Source organism: Cinclus cinclus, chromosome 3 (assembly GCF_963662255.1).
Source record: "Cinclus cinclus chromosome 3, bCinCin1.1, whole genome shotgun sequence".
Classification (NCBI taxonomy): Eukaryota; Metazoa; Chordata; class Aves; order Passeriformes; family Cinclidae; genus Cinclus; species Cinclus cinclus.
Window position 1 is genome coordinate 22,181,056 of NC_085048.1, and position 25,350 is coordinate 22,206,405.

General features: G+C 34.6%; 1 protein-coding gene across 1 annotated transcript in view; it reads right to left on the minus strand.

The window, feature by feature from the left end:
- Positions 1-25,350, minus strand: part of CSMD1 (CUB and Sushi multiple domains 1) — a 1,073,346-nt gene that overhangs the window by 806,682 nt on the left and 241,314 nt on the right. The window lies entirely within an intron of this gene.

Consider the following 25,350-nt stretch of genomic DNA (forward strand, 5'->3'; position numbering starts at 1 on the left):
AACTTTGCATACATTGTTCAAAGTGTAATACATAGTATATAAGAGATATTGTGATTGAACTCCAAGGAAAACAAGCCTGTACATAGCAGGGCTTCTTGTGGTCCTGACAGTGTAGGGTTAAAATGTTTCTAAAATAATGGGAATTATATACAATAGATTCAGGGGATGGAAAGAAAGGTTGGGTCTGGTAGGCCTGGGAATGGGAACTAGGCCCTGGGAACAAATTAGATCAGGTGAAACTGCACCTGCGTAATCATCATATGATAAATGATATGATTGTTAAATGTAATGATTGTTTGGTAGTTGAATATAATTATTGTTTAATTGTAATAAGAATCATTAGAAAGGATGTTATTGTGCAAGAATCGTGAGAAAAGATGTTTGGGGGAACCTGATGAAAATTACAAGAATTCATGCTTGGATAAGATCAAAGTACATAATAGAAAAATATGGGTTTAATAATTAATATATAGTTATATAATGAAAAGGGTATAAAAACATGTTCAACTCGAATTCATGTCGGAGTCAGATTTGGATTTGTACCCCAGCTCCCAGAGCTCTTCAATAAAAGCACCTGTATATAATCATCCTGTGATTATGTGTTTTCATGCTAACAGTGCTACTAATGTGTTATTGAGAAGGATATAATGTTTCTCCCACAATCTACAAACTGTTTTCTTGTCAGTGCTGACAATTAGACTGTAGCCACCATAAATAGACGTATCTTACTATATACATATATTAAAATATATCTTTAGGTCTCAATATATGTGTATGCATTCAAAGACTCAAGATCTAGGGGCAGACTGCATCCATCCATCTGTGCAAACAGATTTATATAATAGGTATTTTCATCAGGGAAGTCCTGAACAAAAGACAGAAAACATGCCACCTTTTTCAGGACAAAAGGTGCCGGGACCACAGTGTTCATATGGTGTGGGCACATCACCTTGGATCCAGAACATGCATTTTCTCATTAGTTATTCCATCTTTGTAAGTAAGGTCCTAAATTCAATAACCCTCACTGGCAGGCCAATTTGTTTTTAACAGCTACTCTCTTTGCAAGACACCTTGTACTGCAGTCATGGGGTTTTATTCATTTGAATCATATGGCTAAATATAATTATAGCTGTCAATTACTTTGTACTTTCAAAAACACAGAAAATGTCTTACATTGTATATAAGGCACCATTAGTGGAATTGTTTCCTTCCTAATTGGCAGAGGTTGGAAGGGTTTTTGGATTTCTTCTGTGCTTGCCCTCCCCCCATACTTTTCTTCAGAAAAAAAACAAAACTAAAACAAAAACAAAAAAAGAAACCAAATATTAATTTTACCCAATGACATTTATATGTATACTTCAAAGAGCTGGCAGTGCCAACCAGAATATGGACTATAATAATCTGATGTAAGGCATTAAACCTCCAGAAAACCTAATTTACTTATGCAATCTTTGACAAAGTTAACCTTAGATTCTTCACTAATCTGTGGGAGAACTTCAACAAAAAAGGTAAACCTCCTCCTCATCAGGACTAACCTACAATTACCCTGGTTAGGACAGTCTGAAACATGCTCTCAGTTAAAGGGGGCAAATACAGAGCTCCTGGACCCTCACTCTGGGCTACAGTGAAAAATGGGAATATATGTGGGGATGGGGGAAAGGGGAGTGGGATTGCCTGGACATTTTTCCTTTCCCTCTACGGTTCAAAGAGATAATGAATGAGCCCTGAATGAATCTTGGAAAGCAAAAGTCGACCTAACCTTCTGCTAATGAAGCAGTCCTCTTAAAGCTACTGCCTAATTAACTTACATCTCTTAGACAGAATCTCACTCCAGGGGCCTTTAAAATACAGTCTTTCCCTTTATTCCTCAAGCCTGGAGGTGACAGATGTATTTAGCATTTATTAAACCCTAGAAATGAGGCATGAGCTAATCCCTGCAGCAAGGTGTGTGTGTTCTGCCTCCTTTTACACATCTGCACTCCTTTTCCTAAGGCCACAGATGCACCTCCGGCACCCATCGGGGCATTTTATGAGCATGTGGGAGCTTACCCTTGTCCTCTCTGTCTCCCCGGCCTCCCAAACACAGTGACAGAAGGCACCTCTCAGCGATTGAACAGGGTGTTTTCACCTGATAGATTAGATTCACCTTAGTCAGATTTGTCCACACACTCGATGGTCATCTCACCAGTGTTTAGGTTCATTGTTCAACTTTACTTTCAGACACACAGCTTATTACTGATTTTTTCTCCTTCCATCTCTTCCTGAAGAATGTCTGAATGCCTGTTCTGTTTCAAGCAGCAAGGAATCGTCAGCTGGCTGGGGCTTGGGAGGGTGGTTGGATGGGTTTTTTGGTTTGGGTTTTCTCTTTTTTTCTGCCAGTTTTTTATGTCTGACAGAAGATTTGGGATACATCTATAAGTTTGCATCATTGTGTTGACTCCCACTTGAATTGCATCACTAAGCACATATAACTTCAATCATTATTAAATGTTTCTAATGCAGTCTTGGGAAACAAGCATTCCTTGGAGAATTTGTTACAACAAACTAACGTCCAGATTTCTTTCATAAACCTATGATTCAATAATAATGATTTCATAGCTCACCCCTGTAGTGGTAATTTTATTTACATGATATTTTAAAAGTAGACTTCCTAGAAACTCACCTGGTAGTGGTTGCAAAATTGCATTAAAAATTATAAACAGATGGTTCTCCCAACTTGCTGGCTATCAAATTCATATATCATCACCTTCTCAGAGGTGGTTAACATAAAACAGAAATGTTCAGCAGCCTTTAATAACCATTGGCTCTACAAAATATATTAAGTATAGGAAGACAGCTTTCAGCAGCAAAGAATTTGCAAATATATTCAATCTCTCCAGAGTAATAGCCTCAACTATTGGCAGTGAATTTAAATTAGATTCACAAGATTTTATGGGAGTCAAAATGCTACAGGAAAACAAAATAATTTTACAGATTTCACAGAGTTTTACAAAGGAATTTCAATTATGTACTGCAAGCAAATATAATGTCCCATAACTACTATAAATCTTTATTCACTTAAAATAAAACACCTGTACTATGGAATTTAGACGTGAAATATTGTAAAATGACAGTGTTCTACAATTATTGAAAATATCAAATTGCGTTGCCAGATTCCATCTGGATACTAATTTAAGAATGCCTACATCACAGACATTCCAACAGAAAAAAATACATCATTAACCTATGAAAGCCTAATGGTATATGAAAAATATACTAGATATATGAAAAATCCATAGTAAATGTAATATGGAACAGCTCTATTGCTGGCGTGAGACATGGCCTTACTTCTTCGAGGCAGAAAAGTCTTCTGACTTTTTAAGCTAGGTCAAAGAATACAACTAAAATTCATTCATCTTCTTTTGAAAAATGCAGTAGATGTATTTTCTTCAAGGTATATGACCTCTACAATGTGGCTAGCAACACTGTATCATAGCAAAATGTATTTTAAGAAGTAATTTAAAAAGTAAAATGGAGTGGAAGCTGTCCCAGCCCATGGCAGGGGGGTTGGAACTAGGTGACCTTTAAGGTTCCTTTAAACCCAGACCATTTCATGATTCTATGATTCTGTGATGATGATAAACTTCTGATCCAGTGTTCCATGTATAGGTGTAACAGGCAGTCTGAAAAAAAATATGAACCTCTAATCTCTCTAACTGACGTGAAGATCAAAAAGATTTCGAATTAATCACTCTTGGATGAAAGATGAACATCCATCAAGAACTACATCAGGAATGTTTTTCAAACTAGTCACATGTTCCAGATAGCAAATCAGTACATAGGATATTAAAGTTCATAGAAAGAAAAACAATAATAATAATTGCCTATAAGATCATGGGAAAGGGTCTATAAAACTGGTAAAATATACAAGTAAGCATCTTAGTTTCTGTGTACAATGCAAACAATCTAGAGGTAAACAATTCACTGCTCTGCACATACTTACCAAAAGAAACTATCATTTGCTGATTTAACACAGCATTTTAGTCTTTCTAAGAATAGAGAGAGATATAGTATTGCAACTCTATACACTATCTGTCCACAAGAAATAAAATCTGTATTTCCTCTTAGTCAGGTATCTTACTAAGACAAAAATCTCTTATCTAAGTAACAAAAAAAAAAAAAAAATTCATTGTAGACAGAATTGAGATTACATGAATATTTGCTTGACTGTAATAAAAATGAGTTAATGAATTAGGGGGAAAAAAAAGGAAATCATGAGACACTAGCCTAAGATTTAAAAGATAATCTAAAAAAAAAATCCAAAACCATTCTTTTCTATTGCTAATGAAGAAAACTAGAGAAGGAATACATAAAGGTATTGAATATAATATTTAAAAATGTTGATGTGAAGCTGCAAAATGAAACTACAATATCTTAAAGAAAAATAGATTTTAAGATACTTCAGCTTTTAAATTGCAAAATAAATTAAAATGTTCTTTCCAATGTCTGTATACAGGATAATTTTGCATATACAAGAAGCCGAAAGCAGAACAGAGCAGATCTTCACCAGGACGTGTTTGCAGTCTTGGGCACACTCAGTAGTAACTCTGCCCCTCTGCAATGCTCCAAGCTTCAGGATTGAGCGTCAGTCTCCCCACTTGTCAAGACTTGGGGATAGACTCTGAGGTGCCCTTGAAACAGGCTTAACAAAAGAATCTTGTCATGCAGAATAACAGGAAGGATGGAAAGAATATTTAGGATCTAATTTAGGGAGTTCTGAGTTTTGCCTGCCTCTTGATGCCACGGCAGCAGGATGCACTGAGTTCTGATCAGCTCCTATCATCAGTCTCTCAAGCACTGGTGCTCTTCCAGAAGAATTTGATTGTGAATGAAGTGTTGGCAATCAGCTGGGTCACTTGAGGCTGACCATGACTAAAGAAAGAGCCACTCCTCTGCAGAACATGCAAGCACTTCACAGATGACTTACAATCCAAAAGACAAGTTTTGGGAATCCTTAAATGAAGGTTGCAGTGCTTTGAATGGATGAAAATAACATAAGGGAACAGTCACATGAAGTAAAAGTACACCCGTGTTCTTTAGAAAAGCACTTTAATTCAACTGTTCCAAACCAGTAGAACAGGCAGTGTTGCAACTCTTAAATATTTTTATGGTTTTCATTTACACTGAAATCCTTGTTGGTTATTAAAACTTACATAATGGTTCCAGTGCATCAAGCAGTCATGGATGTAAAAAAAAAATAAATTAAAAAAAAAATCCAGCAGCTTATTCTAGTTATTTGAGATTAATTCCTTAACTCAAAGCATTAGGTCACTTTTTTGAACCTGAACACCCAGATTAATACTTTAGTGACAGTAAAGCAGACAGTATAAGCATGCCCTAGAGCTTTTACCATGAATCAAACTTGGTTTACTGATCTTACCAGCATGAACAGCTTGTAAATGCTGTTCCCAAAAGACTGTAGCTGTCTTACGGCTGGATAACATTCTGCCTGGAAGCCTCCGTCTGGAACTGCTGACAGGGTTTCTTGCTAGTACATTTCTTAAAGCTTAAATATCCATTTAACTGTGACTGACTAGTTGGGATACAGAATGACCACTGAGATGCCTTCAGAGTATACTTTTCCATTTTTCTTACTTTGAATAAATAAAATTCTTCCTGATGTTTTCCACAGAGAAATAAAAAGAACAAGTTCTGAGCTTTCTAGCTTCTCTTTCTTTACTTTCCTTCAAGGCATCAACCTTTGAAAATATTAAGGGAAGCATCCATCAAGGATAGACAGGAGTTAGAATGGTCTCTTCTCCCCTTCTAATCTGAGAAAGGGCAGGTATCCTGTCATCATAATTACACCTTATGATGAGATGTTTCTACCACAGGCCATTTATGTTAAGTGAAAGCACTAGAAAACAGAAGTAAAAATTATTGCATTTCTGTAAATTGGCCTGACATGGAAGCTGGCAAATGAGCCTAGCCATGAATGCCATCAAAGTGACTATTTATATAATCAATAATCATTCAGAAGAAAATGAAAAAATTGTTGAAAGAGTAGCAAAGTAGAATGTGTCTATTCTCTCTGTACGCTTAGATTAAATAAACAATAAATGAAAGGAAATGAAAGAGGATAGTCACAGCGGGTTGCCATTAGGAAGATGTAACCATTTAGATAGAACACTCTGTTGAAAGATCACAAAATAAAACAGGAGAGTGGGTTGTTTGGGCTTGTTTATTTGCCCATAACAGATGAAAAAGATACTATTGGGCACAGGATTTAAGTAAAAAAAAAAATTATCTAAAGGAAAACATCAAATGCTAGAGATAAACAGAATAAACAAACAGACAAGTGAAGTTCAGCAGAAAAATACTTACAATGATAAAGCAACTGAGAGCAAGACTCACAGTCATGGCCAATAGTCATTTATGGTCAAGTGAAAGAAAGGACAAGCTGGAAATATGGGGTAAAAAAAAGGACACAATTGTTTCACTACTTGTGCAATAATGAGCATAGGACAGAAATTACAATTTGTAGGAGAAAGTCTATGCTAGAGAAATGCTGGTTTGACTACAAAATCAAATAAACAAACTGAGGAAATCTGATTCAGGCACAGTTGTGTCTTATGTGTCATTATTTCACTATATGTATCAGGGACCATATTTAAAAGAAAACCAGCATGACAAAAGATTAACAGTATCAGACTGATTCCAACAAGTACTTGTTTGGTGCCGCTTTGACTTTGTGCAAATATACAGAAATTCAAGCAGATTTATTTTTGTAATTTAAATTTTTGTGAGGTTGGTTTTCTCACACATTCTTTCACTTCAGTTTTTCCTTGTGTTTTGTTTCTTCCATATCACTCCCGAGCTTTTGGGTTTGAGGAAGAAAAAATGATATCATACATGCAATTTTTTTGTCTATTTATGAACACATACTTGGGCCCTGCAAGCAGTGTAAAATAAATGCATTCTACTTAAGTCACATGCTAGACAGTTTTATGTTATCAGACTGTTGACTGTATGAGATCTGCAACAATTGAGGGGACAGGAGAAATTAGTAGTAAAGAGGAACGGGCCACTGGAACTACATATTGAATGAAGAGAGGCAGGTCAGAGGATGACATAAAAACAGGCGTTACATATATAACAACTATCCCTTTAAACCTGTTCTGACCACTGAATTAAAAGAATATTTATATACTACAGTTCCAATTACAGAAAATCTGCCTATCCTGTGGAAATGTAATACAATAGTTCATCGTCCTTAATCCATGGACTACTTATATATCTCTCCCCTCTTCTCCTATTTCCTTCCAATTGATTCAGATATTTCTGGTACTGAGGTGCTCAGAACTGTACACAATAATAGATGTGTAGTCTAGCCAGTGAAATAGGGTCTGTCATCTCTGAACAGTGACGCGATGCCCTTTTTCTGCAGGCAGCATTAATTATAAAATATTTCTCTGAACACTTTCATTCTATCATACAGCTTAGTAGGAAGAAAGCTCTTCCTGCCATTTTGGCACCCCACTCAGAATATCACTGCAATCAGAGCAGTGTGAAAAGGACAAGCATCCAACAAGAACTTGAAACATAAGGATATTTTAAAATGTATTTATTAGTATGCTGTTTAATATGCATGTAAGTGGATACAGATGTCAGATTCTCTGTGCTACATAAATTTGGGTGATGAATATTTTTAAATTTGCTTTTGAAAGCTTTTATTCACAAGATTACAGATTGTCCCTATATATGGAAATATTAAATATTAGGAAATTGTGCAAAGATATCTTTGGTGTGCACAGTTGATATTTCTGTCATGATTAAAACACCTCTTTAAAAGTATATCATCAGGTTAGAAAATGGGTGTAAATGTATAACATGTGAATGACTGTCTAGACCCAGTCCACAGCCTATAAAAATCTGCACGAACACTACTGTTGCCAACAGAATATTTAGACTTGTACTTCATGTCATAGCATTTCATACGTGAATTAGAAGGTAACTGCTTTTTTGCCTATTCAAATAGTGATGCTGTTAAATCCCTATTCTTCTAACAATAAACAGGTATTTGCCTTCACCAGTCCTTTCCCCAATTCTCAAAAAGCCCTCAAAACCAAAACACACAGACCCTCCAAATGAAGATAACTTTTGAGAAATCTTTTAATGTAATATTTGCAATGATGTTCTGAAATACTCTGGCATATTAAAATGCTTTAAAGTAAACATTAAAATATTTTTATTATTTATTTCACTACATAAATTCTCTATTCATATGAAACTTATTATACAGATACTGTCTTACCTTCCTTGTAATTGATAACATGGAACTCTTTTTTTTTCCCCTACTTATTTTTAACTACTGATTAGATAACAATGCCAAGCAAATCACTACATTATCCACTTTGGAAGAAAACTGTGTGTGGAAGATTGCTAATCTATAAATTGTGAAAGCAGCTTCAGGAAGCAAGATATGATCCAGTCCAGATGAAGGTGATTCTGAGTCAGTTCCCAAATATTACCTTCACAGGAATGAGAAAAATGTTGGTGCATCCACAGGTACAAAAGACTTTGAATGAATATAATTAAAGAAAAATTTTCTCTTGTCATGAAGAATCATGTGTTAAGTGATTACATTAAAATTTATCAGTTTAAATTTCCATGCAAATTCCAGCAGAGTAAAATATACCTCTAAGATATTGAATTACAGACTTGTAGAATTTTGCCAGTATATGTCATCTGACTTTATGTCACCTATAAAAGGCAAGGATTCTGTCATAAACTATTTCAAAACCAACTAAAATTTCAAAGTTGCTATATCAGGCTGCAAAACCCATGAATATATGTATATGTTCCTTTATAAGTGGTTTTTTAGAGCTATACAGGATTTCTTTTTCACATGCTTAATTTCTGGTGCTGAAAGCACTAGCATTCTTAAATCAACCTGCTGTGGTTTTTTGTCTATTTTAGGACATGAACATTTTCCACAGAAACTAGGAAGTAACTAGAATATATCTTAGTCAAAACTAAAATAAGGCATTAATGTCATAATGCAAGTTGTTAACAATGCTTAAAACAAAAATTCCCAGAACTTCCTAAATATGCACTAATTCAAAATTCTTAGCTTTGCGGATCCTTCCTACAATGAAATCTTATCAATTCCTGTCTGAATACACATCATTATGACTGAAAATGCATACTGACCTGGGGGAAGGTTATTATCCAAACTTTATAATCAGAAAATTGATTCAATCATTCAATCTCACTCTGCTACCTAGTACGTGTCTGCAGAGTTGATAACACATGTAAGAGTACAAAGGTGGGTTTTATCACTTACTTGAATAACACCTTTTAGGAGTTTATCAAACATGTTATCTTCCCTGAATTAACACAAAGAAAGGGTTATTTTATTTTAACACTATTATTACTTGTCTGTTATTTAAAATATGTGGCACCAGAAAAAATGCAGTTTAGGAAAAATGATACTGCTGAAGTCCTTACACTAACATTATATGAACCGAGAATGCTGTTGGGAAAAGGAGGTCTGTGATTTATGATTTTCCACATATACTACACACATACTGCAAAACATGAATAACATTTTGTGTTAAACTTTAACATAATCCTGTATGCATTATAGATTTCTCCCATTTATTTGATCCTTTCAAATTTGGAAGTAACTGCATCTGAAATACACCCACACACTTTGGCAGCTTTTTCCATGCAAATTTATAGCCAGAAATATGTCTGAAAATTTTGCATATGTAGAAATACTGTACTTTGCTCGTAAGCCTTTTCATCTCAAAGGAGCTCCATGGAAGAATCACACCTGTCTTTTTTATTACAGTGTAATAAATGAGTAACTACTCAAAGGGACTCCAGAGAAATCAGTCAAAGTAATTTATAAAGTTATACTCAACTTATTTTTAAGTGTCTAAAGCTGTTATTGTGAAATATGCTAAGTGCAAATGCCAGGCGGAAGACTCTCTACGGAAAGCCAATAAATACTAAATAAATAGTCTCTATCACTTTTACCAGCATCTAATTTGTAGAAACTACTGTCTTACTGTTACAGATATTTCATTTACTGCTCTGCAAAATACGTTCAAACATATCAAAAAACAAATACAAATTCTAGTTTTGCAAAAACAGTTAATGTTTGCAAAAATTAGTAGGTTCCTTCTGCTTCCATGGAAAATAGTTAACCCTTGAAATAATTTTCTTACGTGTTGTCAGACATTATTGCAATATACTGGCATGCATTATATTTTTTTTATTCTCTTTTGCTAAATTCCTTCATGCATTTTGTTTCACTTTTTAAAAATTCAACTATTTCATATTACCTCCTTGAATAGAGCTCGATGGTTTAAAAATATTTAACTCTCTGTACATTAAAGTACAGATGATTGCCATTAAATCCATTCTATTAATAGTTGTTTTATTTATAGATAATTGATATAAAGGAACTTCTTGGGACATCCAAAGAATAATTTTCAGTACAACTTCCCATCAATATTAAATATTAATTACTCCATATTATTAGATATTTTTTTCTTTCAAATCCCCCAATTGACAAGTAAATTGGAGTGAATAGGCCTCATTTCTGTGAAATCTAAGTCTGGCTTATCCTCAAGCGCACTCTACAGCTGTCAGGATTTCTACAGATTTCCTGAGAACAATTTTGCTAATTTTTTTGGCACTTTGGGACATGGATTATTTCAAGCATACTATTAGTGAGTTAATATCCAGACTGAGTGGTCTGAACGTCAGGATTTTCCAGTAAATAAATTAAACTGTATGGGAGGGAAGTAGTCTTTAGCATCAGCTATTATTTATAAATTTATTTTCAGGTGTTGTATGAGACTTAAACATTTACAAATCAAAATCTTACAATGGTAGTGAAACTTGAAAACAAGACACAACTGTGCCCTACTATCAGAGAAATACTTAAGAATTAAATGCAGATTTTATTTATTGCTCTCTATTAATGTACAGCTATAAAACTAAAATTCTACACAGAAAAATGTTGTATTTATTGCCTTTAAAGACTACTACCTGAATTACATTTATGCCTGTCTTCAAGCACCTGCATTTCCACGGCAGAAACTTAGGTTGTGTAACTCATCAGTGAACATGGACATTTATCCCCAAAGGTAAACTGAAAATAATGACTGAGCAACCTTTCTAGATATTTCTGGACTTTTGCCTGCATCTTGTATGCTGTGTAAGATTACTGAGGGGGTTAGTCAACATGAGGCTCTTTGTAGCAGGTCACACCTTGCCCATTAATTTCTGAGAGTGATCAGCAGAAGGTCATTAGAAAAGCAGTTCAAGAGCAGAACAAATTGAAAGTAGCATTTCAATGTTTAATTCTTCCAGTCATTTGTTTCTCCAGAATATTTGCAGCTAGAAGTAATACCTTTCTATTTATTTGCATCTAATACATTTTCCTTCCATTAATTTGTATGTAGAGTATTTCATACCCGTAGGATTTTGGCATCCCTTGTATTCTGTGACTATGAGTTTACACGGTTTAAGAGTGCACACCTTGAGAAGGTACATTTTGTTGAGAGATTGAATTTGCCACCCAAAATATTTAAGTGATATACAGGTGTGTGTCTATATTTGTGTTTCAGCTTGGATCAGAAATGCGCTTCTGAAGCAAATCTGATCATTAACACTCACCAGGCTTGGATTCGACATGGCTGGGAGGATTCAATGCTCTGTATATTGCTTTTGGGCAAAACTGACCTGGAAGATGAGCCCTGTGAAGGCACTGAAACTGTTCCACCCACAAGGCAGCATTTACATCAGCTCACAGGACCCAACTAGAACTATGCTTCTACTATGCCACATTACTTGCTAATTTATACATGGCTTACTTTACCTCGGGAATTGTGGAACAGAATTATTTTCCATCTGCTTTTGGGGAGTCTTTCTTAATTTTGCAGCTAAATACATCAGTACTTTCATCAGATCACAGGTTACTACAATCTGTCTTTCTATACACCAGTTTGGTTCCCTCCCTGAGAATTAAATAGTATTTCCAGCCAGGAGGAGCATCTCAAAAGTCCATGTATGCCCAGAATAAAAGACAACATCAGACATTTACTTTCCCTTTTTCTTCCCTTAGGGAGAAAAAGAGAACAGTATTACTACTCCTTTTGTACTGAAAGTCACAGCTGGATTGGCTTATAACTCAGGGGTCCAACCATAGTAACAGTTCCATTGCACTGCCTGTTTGGATATGGTGTCCAAGACATTTTGACATCTATGACATGCTCTAGAGCTTTTTTTTTTTTTTTCTTTTAATGTAACTTTAGAGGTAAAGCAAATTCTAAGATTGCAAGACATCTCTCTACAGGGATGTCAGTGATTTCTTAGAAAAAGGACTAGCTGCTGAATAGTTGAAATATTCTTACAGGCGAACTACATTATGTGGGCAAGAATATGTACATTTTCAAGTAAAAAAGAAGTAAAACCTCCACAGGCTTCTAAAATACTACTTGATGAATTTTATCTCTTTCAGCAATAACCAAAGTCCTTTCTTTAAATATTGACATTGCATCACAGAATGCTGCATACAATGATAAATATTTTCATACATATTTTCACTTCTTCATTGATATAATTCAGAAATTGTATCCTTCATTCAGGACTAAGGTAGACAAAATTATAAAAAAATTCAGATATATTATGATGGTCAACGTGAAATATGAATAATGAATTCAATAGGAAGTTGATCACTTTACCAGTCCCTACAAATAGATAGAAAAGACATCATGTCATATTTCTTCTACTTTTTACCAATTCACCAGGAGTGGCAAGATTAAAAAAAAAGCAAGAGATGCCAAAAGGTTTTGTTGTTTTTCAGCCTCCTATTGCTCACAAAAGAAAATTAAGCCAGGAGATCATTTAATAATAAGGTGATATTGGCCTACTAACTCTAAAAACTACTAAAAGCATTTCCTCTGAATGTCCAGGGTACTAGTTTCTCCCTAGATTTTTTGGGTTTTTTTTTTGTCTATTGTGGAGGTTTTGCCTTTTCTTTTGTTGTCGGTTTTGGTTGCAATTTTGGGGTTTTATTGGTCTTTTTTGTTTTCTGTTCCGGTTTTGTTTATGGGTTTTTTATTTTTTCTTTTTCCCTAGTCTAAATATTTTGATATTTGCATAGATCTTTTAGAGTTTCTTTTTCCCTTGATATCAGGTGCAATAGAGATTGTGCTAATGTAAAATATTGGAGGAGAGAGACAAGCAAAAAAAAAAAAAAAAGCAAAAGCTATGGGTCAAGATTAAAAAAAAGGTTCAATTAGGAAGAAAAATGAAAGGAAAATAATAACAATGATAGAATATACAGATGATGCACAATGAAATTCCTCATCATTGCCTGATGCATGCCCAGCCTGTCCCTGAAGAGAAGTTTGCCACCCCCAGACCAACTGCCCTCATTTCACTGTTCAGCATGTTCAGCATGGTACCATATGGTTTGAGATATCCCTTTGGTCAGCTGAGATCAGCTGATCCAGCTGTGTCCTCTCCCAGCATCTTGTGCACCCCCGGTCTCTTTGCTGGCAGGGCAGTAGGAAAATCTGGAAAATCCTTGCATCAGTGTCAGCCCTACTCAACAACAACAAAAACATCAGTATTACCAGCACTGTTCTCATCCTAAATCCAAAACAGAGCACTGCACCATCTACAAGGAAGAAATTAACTTGATCCCAGCTGAAACCAGGGCAGCAAATAATACCTCAAGAAACCCAAAAATCACCTCTCTACCTTAACGCATATTTCAAGTCTGTTTATTCCTACAGACTCAGCGACACATCTGGAATTCTTTATGGTAAGATTTGGATTGAGGTACCTAAACCACATCTAAGTAACTGAACCTCCCTAAATTTGGGGCATTTGGGGCCAAGTGAACTGAAAAAAGCAAGATCTGTGATATGTGGTATTTGCTGCTGCTGAGTCTGTGCATATGTAAAAGTGGGAAAATAACTGCTAACAGAACATATATACACAAGTTACCCTCATGATAAATGAGAGAGAGGAAAATGAAAAATGGATGAGAAGAAAGTTTAGTTTGTGATTAAGGCTAACAGAGGCTATCAGAATATGAGACAAAGTGACAAGAAGAAAAGAAGGAAGAAAATAAAAATCCAGGAGCTAGAGGAGAAAAGATTTGGAAGCAAGAAATTCTGCACTAGCTCAGATGTCAAGTTACAATGGAAAATAAAAAATTACATCCCACACTTTGAAGTTAGCATACCAAAATAGCTTATACAGAAGAACTGGGAGATGAGAAAAATATTCCAGTGACCAGACATTTCTTAAGAATATTTTATGATAAGAACCAAATTTAGGATTTTGACAAGATTTTTAAACTACGTAATTTTTCGTTTAACTTATTAAGCTTTTATTCTCAAAACCCTTAAGTAAATGGAGTATCTCACCTTTCCTCTTTCTACCTTCCTATTAATTTCCTGAGGAATTTAAAAGGACCAGGAGTATAATTGTATTTAGATGATATGCACAAATCACTCTCTTTCTCACCTGGTTTACTAATATGGAGGTAGAACAAACTGTTCTGCAATTCTAATGTTCAACTCTAGTCTTTCTACTGATGATCACCAATCTGTATGTATATTAAGTAAAGGACTAGCCAGTTCAATAATGGAGAAAATCTGCCCCTGTATCCTGGGACATCCTGTAACAGTCCATACCCAATAAGAGGTGGAGTTACTGTTTAGACAGTGTGTAACCCAAGCTCTATGGCTACAACAGGACATAGATAGGAGCCAATCCACCCAAAGCCAGATAACATCATCTTAATAAATGTAGCATCTTAAATGTTACATTACATTAGGCTTATTAGAAAGCCTAAAAAACTTTGCCTGTTGAGGCCACGCTTCAAATCCTGTGTCCAGTTCTGGGTCCCTCACTACAAAAAAGACATTGAGAAGCTGGACTGTGTCCAGGGAAGGGCAATGGAGCTGGTGAAGGACCTGGAGTACAAGTCCTGTGAGGAGCAGCTGAAGGAGCTGGGGGTGTTTAGCCTGGAGAGAAGGAGGCTCACAAGAGACAGACCCTCTACAAGTGCCTGAAAGGAGGCTGCAGCCATGTGGGAGTCAGCCTCTTCTCCAAGGCAACCAGCAATAGGAAAAGAGGAATAGCCTAAAGTTGTTCTAGAGCACTTTTAGATTTAATTTTGGAAAAAGTTTCTTCAGTAAAAGAGTGATCAGACATTGGAACAGGCTGTGCAGATAAGTGGTGGAATCACCATGCCTGGCAGTATGTATAAAACGTGTGGATGTGGCACCTGGGGACGTGGATTATGGTGAACATGGCAGTGCTGTGCTAACAGTTGGACCTGATCATCTCTGATGATCTTTTCCCATCTGAATGACTCTATGATTACCAGATAATGTCTCATAGAATGTGAGACTTTTATGTGCATTTAATTTCTCAATTTATGCCCTTTTGATTTTAGTGTTCTTGTATTTAATTTTTACATATTTTTTCTTTCCTCTCCCCTGATAAAATAACATGGTTTCTTAGAAGTTATACATAGACATGCATATGGTAACATGAGAGGAAGTAAGATCAACACGCTTGTCAGCATTGAGAAAGACACACATTATTCTCAAGTTTAGTATTTAGTATTTTTTGAAGAGGCAACTGAATAATTGACTTTTTAGTTTCATGAAAGAATCAAAAAATCAATGTTTTGCTTTTATTTGCAATTCTAAATATATTTTAAAAGCATTTTTGTACCCCCTGGTCCTGTTGTTCTTGGGGAGGGGAAAGTTACAAGGTGCTTAACCTTTTCCAGCCAGTGTAAAAAGACCAGGAGAGCAGCTCAGACTTTTTCCACAGGCTTTATTAGCATCTGTGAAGGGGTCAGGCTACAAATCCAAAGATGGGGGATCACACATGTACTTTTATAGGGTTTGGGGGGATCACAAGTAAACCAATGGAAAACAGGGTTAACACATTTTGGCCAACTACATTATCTTTCTTTGTTTGGGACAACCAATTATAAAGAATCAAACCTAACCAATAATATTCTAAAAAGATAAGTGGAAGAACTTACATTTTTTCTAGCATGAGTCATTCTAAGCAAGTATTTTTTCTTATCTCAGAGAAAGTGCCAGGAGGGCCTCACAAGGATGTCTACAGAAAGATTTGTCTCCTCTACACATTTTGATACTTTTGAATTCAAAATTTTAAACTGTTCAGTTTTAATACAAAAATAATGGAAGCTGTATTTCAGCTTTTTAAAATAAATCACTTCACTTGAAAATCACAACTTAAATCTGCATTTTTAAGTGATTTAGTCTTGAGTACCGTTTCTTAATGTTTGCTCTTTCTCACAGACATTTTTAAAGAGCAAGTTGATTTGATGAAACTTTATCCAGCCTTAAATATTTTATCCTGTTTCACTAAATAAAAGCTCCATATTCAATGCTATCAATATTCAGGAGAGATAATATATTGTATGGTACTTCATTCCATATAATACTACTTTTTACAGAACATTTCTCTGACAGACATAAGAACTGTTTAGAATCCAAGAATGGACCCTGTAATCTTACTTTTTCAGGAAACTTTTAAATTACTTTTTAAAATTACATTCTCTTGACATCTGGATATTTTAATTTATAGTCTTACTTTTAAAATTAAATTAGATATGAAGAACTAATTTTAGGATCTTTCCACAGCTGTCTCTTACAGTCAATTTTTCCATGATCTACCAATCAAACAGACATTTAGAGAGCCTTTTTAGAAGTGTTTACTACAGTCCAGTGAATTGAATGTATTTTGCTATCACTATATTAAAATACGTCTTTTGGACTACCTGTAGTCTCTTTCCTGGCTCATTTTTTGCTAGAGGCATATTTTTTTTTTTTTTAAATTGAACTAGTCAATTAAAACACTCTCAAGACTCTTAATGACAGAATCTGGCTCATGTGGCCAAATATATTTCTGAATTACAAGTAACTGAATAAAGAGGATTTGTTCTAACCCTGCAATCACATTCTACTACCTTGTCATAACTTCAATACCTGTAATATGCTAAATTCCTCTCACAAAAATCAATTTCCATGCATTCATTTAATTTCATAAAATTCTGGGATTAACATAAAATGTGTGGCAAATGTTAAGGATTGAGAAATTATAGAAGTCATGAGCAAAGAGACAAGTTATGCCAATTATCACTTTTCTAGGAGTAAAAATATCAATGTCATATTTGGTTATGTGCTCATCTTAGTCCATGATATATTCTGTACTTGATATAAAAGAGAAATCATCAGTTGAATATACTGGTATTTTTTATAGTGCCCTATGGGAACCTACTTTGATCAGATGCAATATTTCTGCAATTTTAAGTGGTTTTACATATTTTTTGCTAAAAATTACTGTACAGAAGAATTAGAATTTTGATGAATCTCATGATTTATAATACTTTAGTTACTAGAATACAGACGATTTTTTTTTAATTTGTACTGAAATTTTTTGTTTATTACAAGTGTAGCTCTATTAGAAAAAATGTTTGAAATAGGCGTGAAAATGTAAGTGTTCTGTAAATGAGAAACAGTAATGTGATAGCCAGGTTATACATATATGTATAATATAGATTATAAAGAAAAATATTCAACATAAGTACAATAAAATCAGTTGCTTGACAGACTCGAGAATTCTATTATAGGAAATGAGAAGAACAGAATTTAATGATTAAAATTAATTAGCTAATTTTGTACTTCTCATGCATTCACCAGTCCTTGAAATTGCAATTAAAGAAGTTGACAACAATAACCTTGCTATTCAATTTTATATTCCCAAGACATATTTCAGGTAAGAATTATCCAAAGACAAGATTTGAGAGTTACTTTATTTGTATTAATCAGTGGGGCTTTTGAAACTGTAGCAATCTTGAGAGCATTTGGACATTTCATAGATGTTTTCCTTTTACCTTTCCAATCTTACACTTCGAAAGAAATATTTTGTTTCAAAAGACAAATGTGTTATGTTAAAAATTCATTTAAAGGACACAGGTGTTTTGAAATACTATTTAAAAAATACATATTAATTTGAAATGCAAAAAGCAGCAGTCTTTTGTTTCTAGAAAAACAGAAATAACAGGAAATAAAAAAGGGTTCCAAAGAAAAATCAAAAATCTTGTTCCTTATTTTTGCATTGCATATTGTTGCAGTGAAATTCCTCTGCATGAAATCAATAAGCATGTATTGTTAAGTGATTTTTTTTCCATGCTCAGTTAAAAATATTGATTTTTTTTTCAAAGTCTAATTTTCCTTTTATATGAATACATGTAGTAATTCTGTCTAATTGTATCAATCAAGAGCAAGCCAGATTTGGTAGTCCATAATTTACTCTCTATTATACGCTACTGTTTAACTGTAAAGTGATATTTCGTGATCTGTAATTAGGGAGAATATAAACAAAACATCAAAACACAGCAGTTTAAAGCTGTACTGTTAGGTACACCACATTTTGTGTTCTACCACACAAACTTCATTTAGAGAACAGGAGATAAACTCAGTAAACTGAAGCCTTTTTTTATAAGATTGTATCTGCAGTTCTGATATGAGTTCATAATAGCATTTCTCCCCTGTAGAATGGAGGTAGTCATGCCTAAGAACCTTTGCTAATATTGAGATGGATTTGCTAAAAAATCTCACATGTAAACACAGAGGTTTCAAAGCATACATCACAATAACTGTGGAGGTAAGATAACTTTAACAGAAAGTTTAACTATTTCTCCTTGTATTCTCTTTCCCCATATTTTCAATAATCAAGCCCAACAGTAACAGCAACTACAAACAAACAATAAAAAGAGAAAATAATAGGTTGAAATGGTTTATTAGATTTCTAGCTAAATTCACAATAACTCTTTGGGTTTAAAGCTGACTTGATTCCTCAATTAAGCCTCAGTTAAATTCTTACTTCTAAATTGAACCACGAAAAATGCAAGAGTTATACATAATTTAATCACCTATTACTTTATTTCTATTCAAAGCTGTTCTTCATTAATGGCTCAGCTGTGGAATTAACCAGCATGGGACAACCCAAAAATATGCATATTGAATCTGTAATTTCATCCAAAATAATTCTCCTTGACCTCAGAAGAAGGCTTGTAATATTTAAATCATACTAGAAAATTATCTGATCTATAAAACCTATTTATTTTGTTCTTATGTATTTCCAGTTGAGAATTGATTTATAGCTAAGTTAAAAACTGGTTTGGATAATTTTAAGAGACAGTTTAGGAGAACCAGTTATAAACTGTAGACATTTAATAGCCCGGTTGAAATGCACAAGTAAAACTAGGAACTACTTTGGAAGAATTCTCATGCAACAGCTATTAATTTCTTTAATAGAGATATTGATTATTTCTTTGCAATTTCTCAAGATAAAATGACATTCAAATAATACATGACTAATATATACCAAGGGAAGTTTTAAAAGAATGAAACACCCATGTATTTAATTCTTCTCAGTATCAAAACCATTTCTTAATATTGTACATGAAAATAAGTTTCCTTCAAGGGTTAGAAACTTAGGTTTTTTGTTCAGTCTGTATGCATTTACTCATCTAAGGATAATAAATTTTCCCTGTATATTAACTGAAAAGGGATTCCTCACCTGGGAAAAAAGAAGTATCATTTATTACTGTTAAACCCATTTAACCTTTTTTCCTCCCTCTCCTCTGTTTTTCTTTGTTTGTTTGTTTGTTTGTTGTTTTGTTTAGGGTTTTTTGTGTTGTGGATGGTTTTAGGAGAAGACAAGTGGATTTGAAAAGTATATCAAGTGAAGGAAAGATTTTATTTTATTCAGAGGACGCTACATGTCTTAATCTCGTATACGTCAACCATAAATAAGTTCTGAGTGATCCATAGGGATCCTAGTGCAGTGGCTGATGAATGGTCTGATGTGATGCTTTGTGGACCAAAAAAAGCCTCCCAAAATTTGTAATTCAATGTTATCTTATGGGTATAACTGCAATTTACATTCCGCATAAAGTAAGATTATACGTTTGAAATATCTTTAAAGCAATATAAACTAAAATTAATGAAACAAATATTTTTTTTCTCTAAAGACAGGATTCAAAAACATATTTAAGCAGGCCTTCAGCTACCTGAAAAAAACATTAAATAGAATGTTATTAAAATGTTTATATGTTTCAAGCTCAGGCAAAAATCAGAGAAAGGTAACATAAATTAGAGGTTGCTCCTCCATAGGAACCAATGAGAAGGGATTTCTAACTTGTTTGAGAGTTTATTGAAGGTACTTATGAAACTAATTATTAAATTAATTTTGAAAAATATTTGTATTAATGGGTCAACTCAAGGCTACCTATATACAGCAGAATAAAAAGGAAAAAGGACTGATCACTTCCATTATATGAATAGTTAGAAATGTTTTAGGTTTTTAGTTGTCAAGAATTGTCACGAAAGGTAAAAAAGTTCAACATGAAACATATTGTTCCTGCACAAAGCAAGATGAATAAGTGTGAAATGAGACTTTACACAGAAATCACAATATTAGCAAAATATACACTCTACACTTCAGTAATGCAGTGACACAACAGTTAATGCTCATTACTGTCTAATGAGTGCTCATGGGTCAAGGAATGAGATTAGTGTTCACATACTGTGGCTGACTGCATGACTCTTAGAAGACTAGAAGGATAGTACTAAATTCAAAAGATGTCTTTTTTTGTTCCACCAACTCAAGCAAGAATTCTCTAGATGAGAAGGCCATTAGAATTCAGTTGGGCTTAGCCAGCTTTTTCTCTATGACTTCTAGTGACTTTAGTCCTATGACCATGAGCATCTCACGTGCACAGTTTCTCCCATAAAACTACCTGGCTTTTCTGTTTGTTTTTTTTTTTTTTTTCCCTTGTTTTCGTTTTTTTAAACCTACTCATGTGTTTTCACAGAATCACAAAATCACAAGGTTAGAAGAGACCTTCAAGATCACCAAGTCCAACCCATGCCCTAACACCTCAACTAGACCATGGCACCGAGTGCCACATCCAGTCTCTTTTTTAAACACATCCAGGGATCGTGACTCCACCACCTCCCTGGGCAGATCATTCCAGTACTTTATAACACTTTCCTTAAAAAACTTTTTCCCAATACCCAACCTATATTTACCATGGCGCAGCTTACAACTGTGGAACCACTGCTTATTAGAAATTAATTCCATATGCATGGCTCCCTACTTATACTTGAATCTGATGCTGAATTTCGTTGTTAAATTGACTTTGACAGATGATTCAGGTTTTCCAATGCACTAAGATATAATATTCAAGCATTCAGTAATTTTTGATAACCATGGGGTATGATGTCTGCAAACAGGAATGTGCAGGAAATATTTTCAGAATTAATTTCTCAAGCCATTCCACAAAGAGATACACTTTTGAAATCTCAATGTATGCAAAATTATTCAGGTTTCTTTATAACTTGCCCAGTATCACTACTAGTGATATAATAATTTCTACAAGTTCATTTCTTTTCAGCAAAATTCAGAAAATGATGCTATTAATAATGCACAGTAATATTAAATTCCAGTTCCTTTCATGGCTAATAACAAAAAGGGTCTCTTTTCTAAAAGTAAGTAAATATCTTAACCATGACAAGCTGAAAAAGACTGTTAAAATATGTCACTTCAGAAGCACATTTCACACTTGACAGCTTATTTAATTGATTTAGGCTGTGATCATCACTGAATAAAATTATGTAATAGGGCATTTCAAAGAAAATAAAGTATTACAGTTGGGAGAGACATATTCAGTGAAAATTTCTATCATTCTATTATTTAATTTTCAATTCTTTATCTAAAAATTATTAAACCATTTATTAGAATTGTTTTTTTCTTTTTACAAAGATAAGTAAGGAAGGACAAGTTAAGGAACAGTTCGCTTGTTTTAAATGCTTTGTAAAGGCATTTATAAAAAACTGAAGGCATTTGTACAATTAATTTCTCATAATCTGCATACAAGTTACTCAGTTTCAATACTGAGGGTCACCTTTGTTTCTTTTCTCCACAATATATAAAAATGCTGAGTGAAAAAAAATGAAAGAAATTATAAAACATTCAAGTGGAATTAGTAATTGACTATTTTGTTTCATCAGAAATTAATGAAACTTCTCCAACAACCTAAGTGATATATGGCTCCCTGCTTTGTTTTTAGCCACAGTTCTGCTGCAGGAGTAAAATAACAAATCAAATCTGATCAAATACAATGAAAGAAGAAAGAAAAAGGGCAAGGAAAAGGGAAAAGGAAAAGGAAAAGGAAAAGGAAAAGGAAAAGGAAAAGGAAAAGGAAAAGGAAAAGGAAAAGGAAAAGGAAAAGGAAAAGGAAAAGGAAAAGGAAAAGGAAAAGGAAAAAAATTAACATCAACTTCCAAAATCCTATTAACTTGTTAAGTATGAGCAATCACAACAATATCAAATAAACTGAAGAAAGACAGACATATTTCCAAAAATTTTACTGCTGACAAAAAATTTTGTCTTTTTAAATATATAAATAGAGACAAATGTGAAATGACAGCACTGAAAAGTCTGCATCTAGTTCACACACACTTATTTTTAGGAACATGAAACACTTCTGAGTTTTAACACTGCTAATCTTTAACACTTATAAATGCAAATTTATTTCTTTACAGGGAACCTGCTGTGTGCAGGCAATGTTTGCAGACTTTTTCCATTCCATAAAATACTGGATAATTAAGTACCACAATTAGTTTAAGTTATCAGCCTGATCATGTAAATTAGCAACCTAAGCAAAGTACAGAAAAGAATAATTGTCCCAAATGACAACTTTCGATATTAAAATGCATAATTTTATTACTATAAACAAAGAATAATGTGAAAATGGTCTTTCCCTCCCAGTGGATGGCAGTGCTGCTGGTTGCAAGGTGCTGGTGAAGAGAGGCATTCAAACACCACCTTCAAGCAATTTCATTAGGCTGACATGTGGGAGTGGACACTGAAATAGGACAGGGGCTTCATTGGCCATGGTTTCCTCGACCCCACAGCTCAGGTCCCTTAGTGGACCTTGTACATGTCTCCCACCACCCACCAGCAAGGGAGGCCTCCCCAAATGGCCTCTTCCACCAGATACCCAAGGCTCACTCATGTGTCCTCTTGTCTTCTGTAAGGACTACAAGGAGACAACATGTTCTCTGCGAAGTCTCTGTGTGTTGCATTTCCCAGAGGTTTGATCCATATGCATGACATAAATTGTAATGCTAATAGGCCCTTCAGAACTTTATGGCTCCAGTTTAGCAACCCCGAAAGCACCAAAATGACCACAGCATTTGCTGTCTTTTAAAAACATCCACTTTACTGCCTAGAGTATTATCAGTGACTTTAAGTATTTTTATGAGAAAGTAAAATGTGTATATTTTTCCTCTTTTCTCCATTTCTAGACTACATTTCCCAGCACCTCATTATTCAGAAAATTTTACAATAAAAAGTCATGAATCCTATCAAGTCAAAAGGAAAGCATGTTTAGCTAAGACAAGATAATTAGTTAAATCTAGTTTTGCAGAAATATGGCATATATATAATCACTTTATTAATGTATATAAATAAACCCCCCCCCGCTGAAGTTCTTCCTTGAGTGAATGTTTCTTTGACAGCAAATTGAGTGCTCTCAATCTGAATGCTTTTGAGGTAAATTATAGTCAAGAATCTTAATCTGATGGAAACCACAGTTCCTTAATTGGTGAGGGAGCATGCACAGATCTCTTGCAGGAAATGTTCACATTGTGTAAACTTGTGTATTGAAAATGAGACAAGCCACAGGCACAGACTGCACCAGAGAGGATGATAAGAAGAGAGCGGAATGCTCTGATCAGCCTCATTACTTGGGCAGACTTAGTGGACCTTAAGTTCACGATATGAACCACAAGCTGGTTGGCAAAAGCAAGGTGAAAGATTCAAATTTCTCTCCATTCACATAGTGATTTTAACAATCTCCAGAAGGATCCTCTGAAAAAGAAATGTTGCAGAGAAAACATACCCAAAGAAGTATAACTGTATCTGCCTGGAGCATTCACCACCCAGAACTGCACAGAAGAGGAAGCTGGGCAGAAAAATGAAATAGAAATATGTTCACTTGCTCAGTGAAGCAAGATGGTAAATCCATCTGTGATTCTAAACAATATAAACAAAGTCATTGGAAGGATTTTTGGGGCTGCTATGGTGAAAATTAACTCCAGCTCAGCTATACCAAATACACTTTGCTTCTGAATCCCACGCTCACAGCCACTCACTCACAGGTTGACAAGCTTGACTGCAGCTGTTAACATGGTCTGGCAGCCAGATATATTTTGGTACTGCTAATAAATAAACTATGACTGCTTAATGTCCAATCTATTCAGCTCTATCAAATGATCTAAACTTAAACTGAGAGAGAGGATTCAGAGAAGTACATTATTGTTTGCATTGTTTCAGTCAAACACTAGGTCGGCCTGAGGAGAATTGCTTAGGCATTTAGGATGGGAACATGATTAATCCAGGAGATATGAAGATACAAGAAAACTGGTTTTTAATAGTACAACTTGCTATGTATGTCATCACATGCAGAGACAATGAAACATAAGTTTCAGACCAATTCAAAAATGGTATTGTGTGCAAATCTTGGAGTTTCAGAGTCAGCACTCATAACAGGCAGGAATGTATAAAGGCTATAATAAGATGGAGAGGTAAAAATGACCAGCACCTGCATTCAGAGGACAGTTGTGAGCTCAATGTATCATGGGGAACAAACAACAACAGCCAGAACATCTGTTTGGCTCTAAGTACTTATTGTGTGTTGGCAGATGAAGTAGAATGATTTTCTGAACAAAAAGCTTAGACCTTGGAATATACAGTGTAATCTAGGAAGCTGATTATTTCTAGCTCTGGGCATATTTAAGTGTCTAATATTTGAAAGGTGAGAGTTGGCAAACACTTGCAAGATTTGCAAGCAAGCGTAAGCTTTTTAGCTTGATACTTAACATCCATCACTGCTTCTGCTTTTGAGATACATATCCTAATCAACCACACTCGAACACGTAATGAGGTTAGAAAGATGGGTAAACACTCAGAACTCCAGACAAGGTGAGGAGTATGTACCTTAAGAGTAAAGAAGGTGTGCTCTTCACTAGAGGAGACTGGTTGCTCGGTAGGTGATAAGAAATTATTCAACCCTTTGCCCTCACCCCCTTATGCAGATGTCTACAATCTTGTACTTCCTATAACTGTCAGTATAAAGGCAAATTATTTGTAATTTTTATGACAAGCTGTAATATTTAAAGCTTATTCTGAAAAGCAGAAGTCTCATTGAGG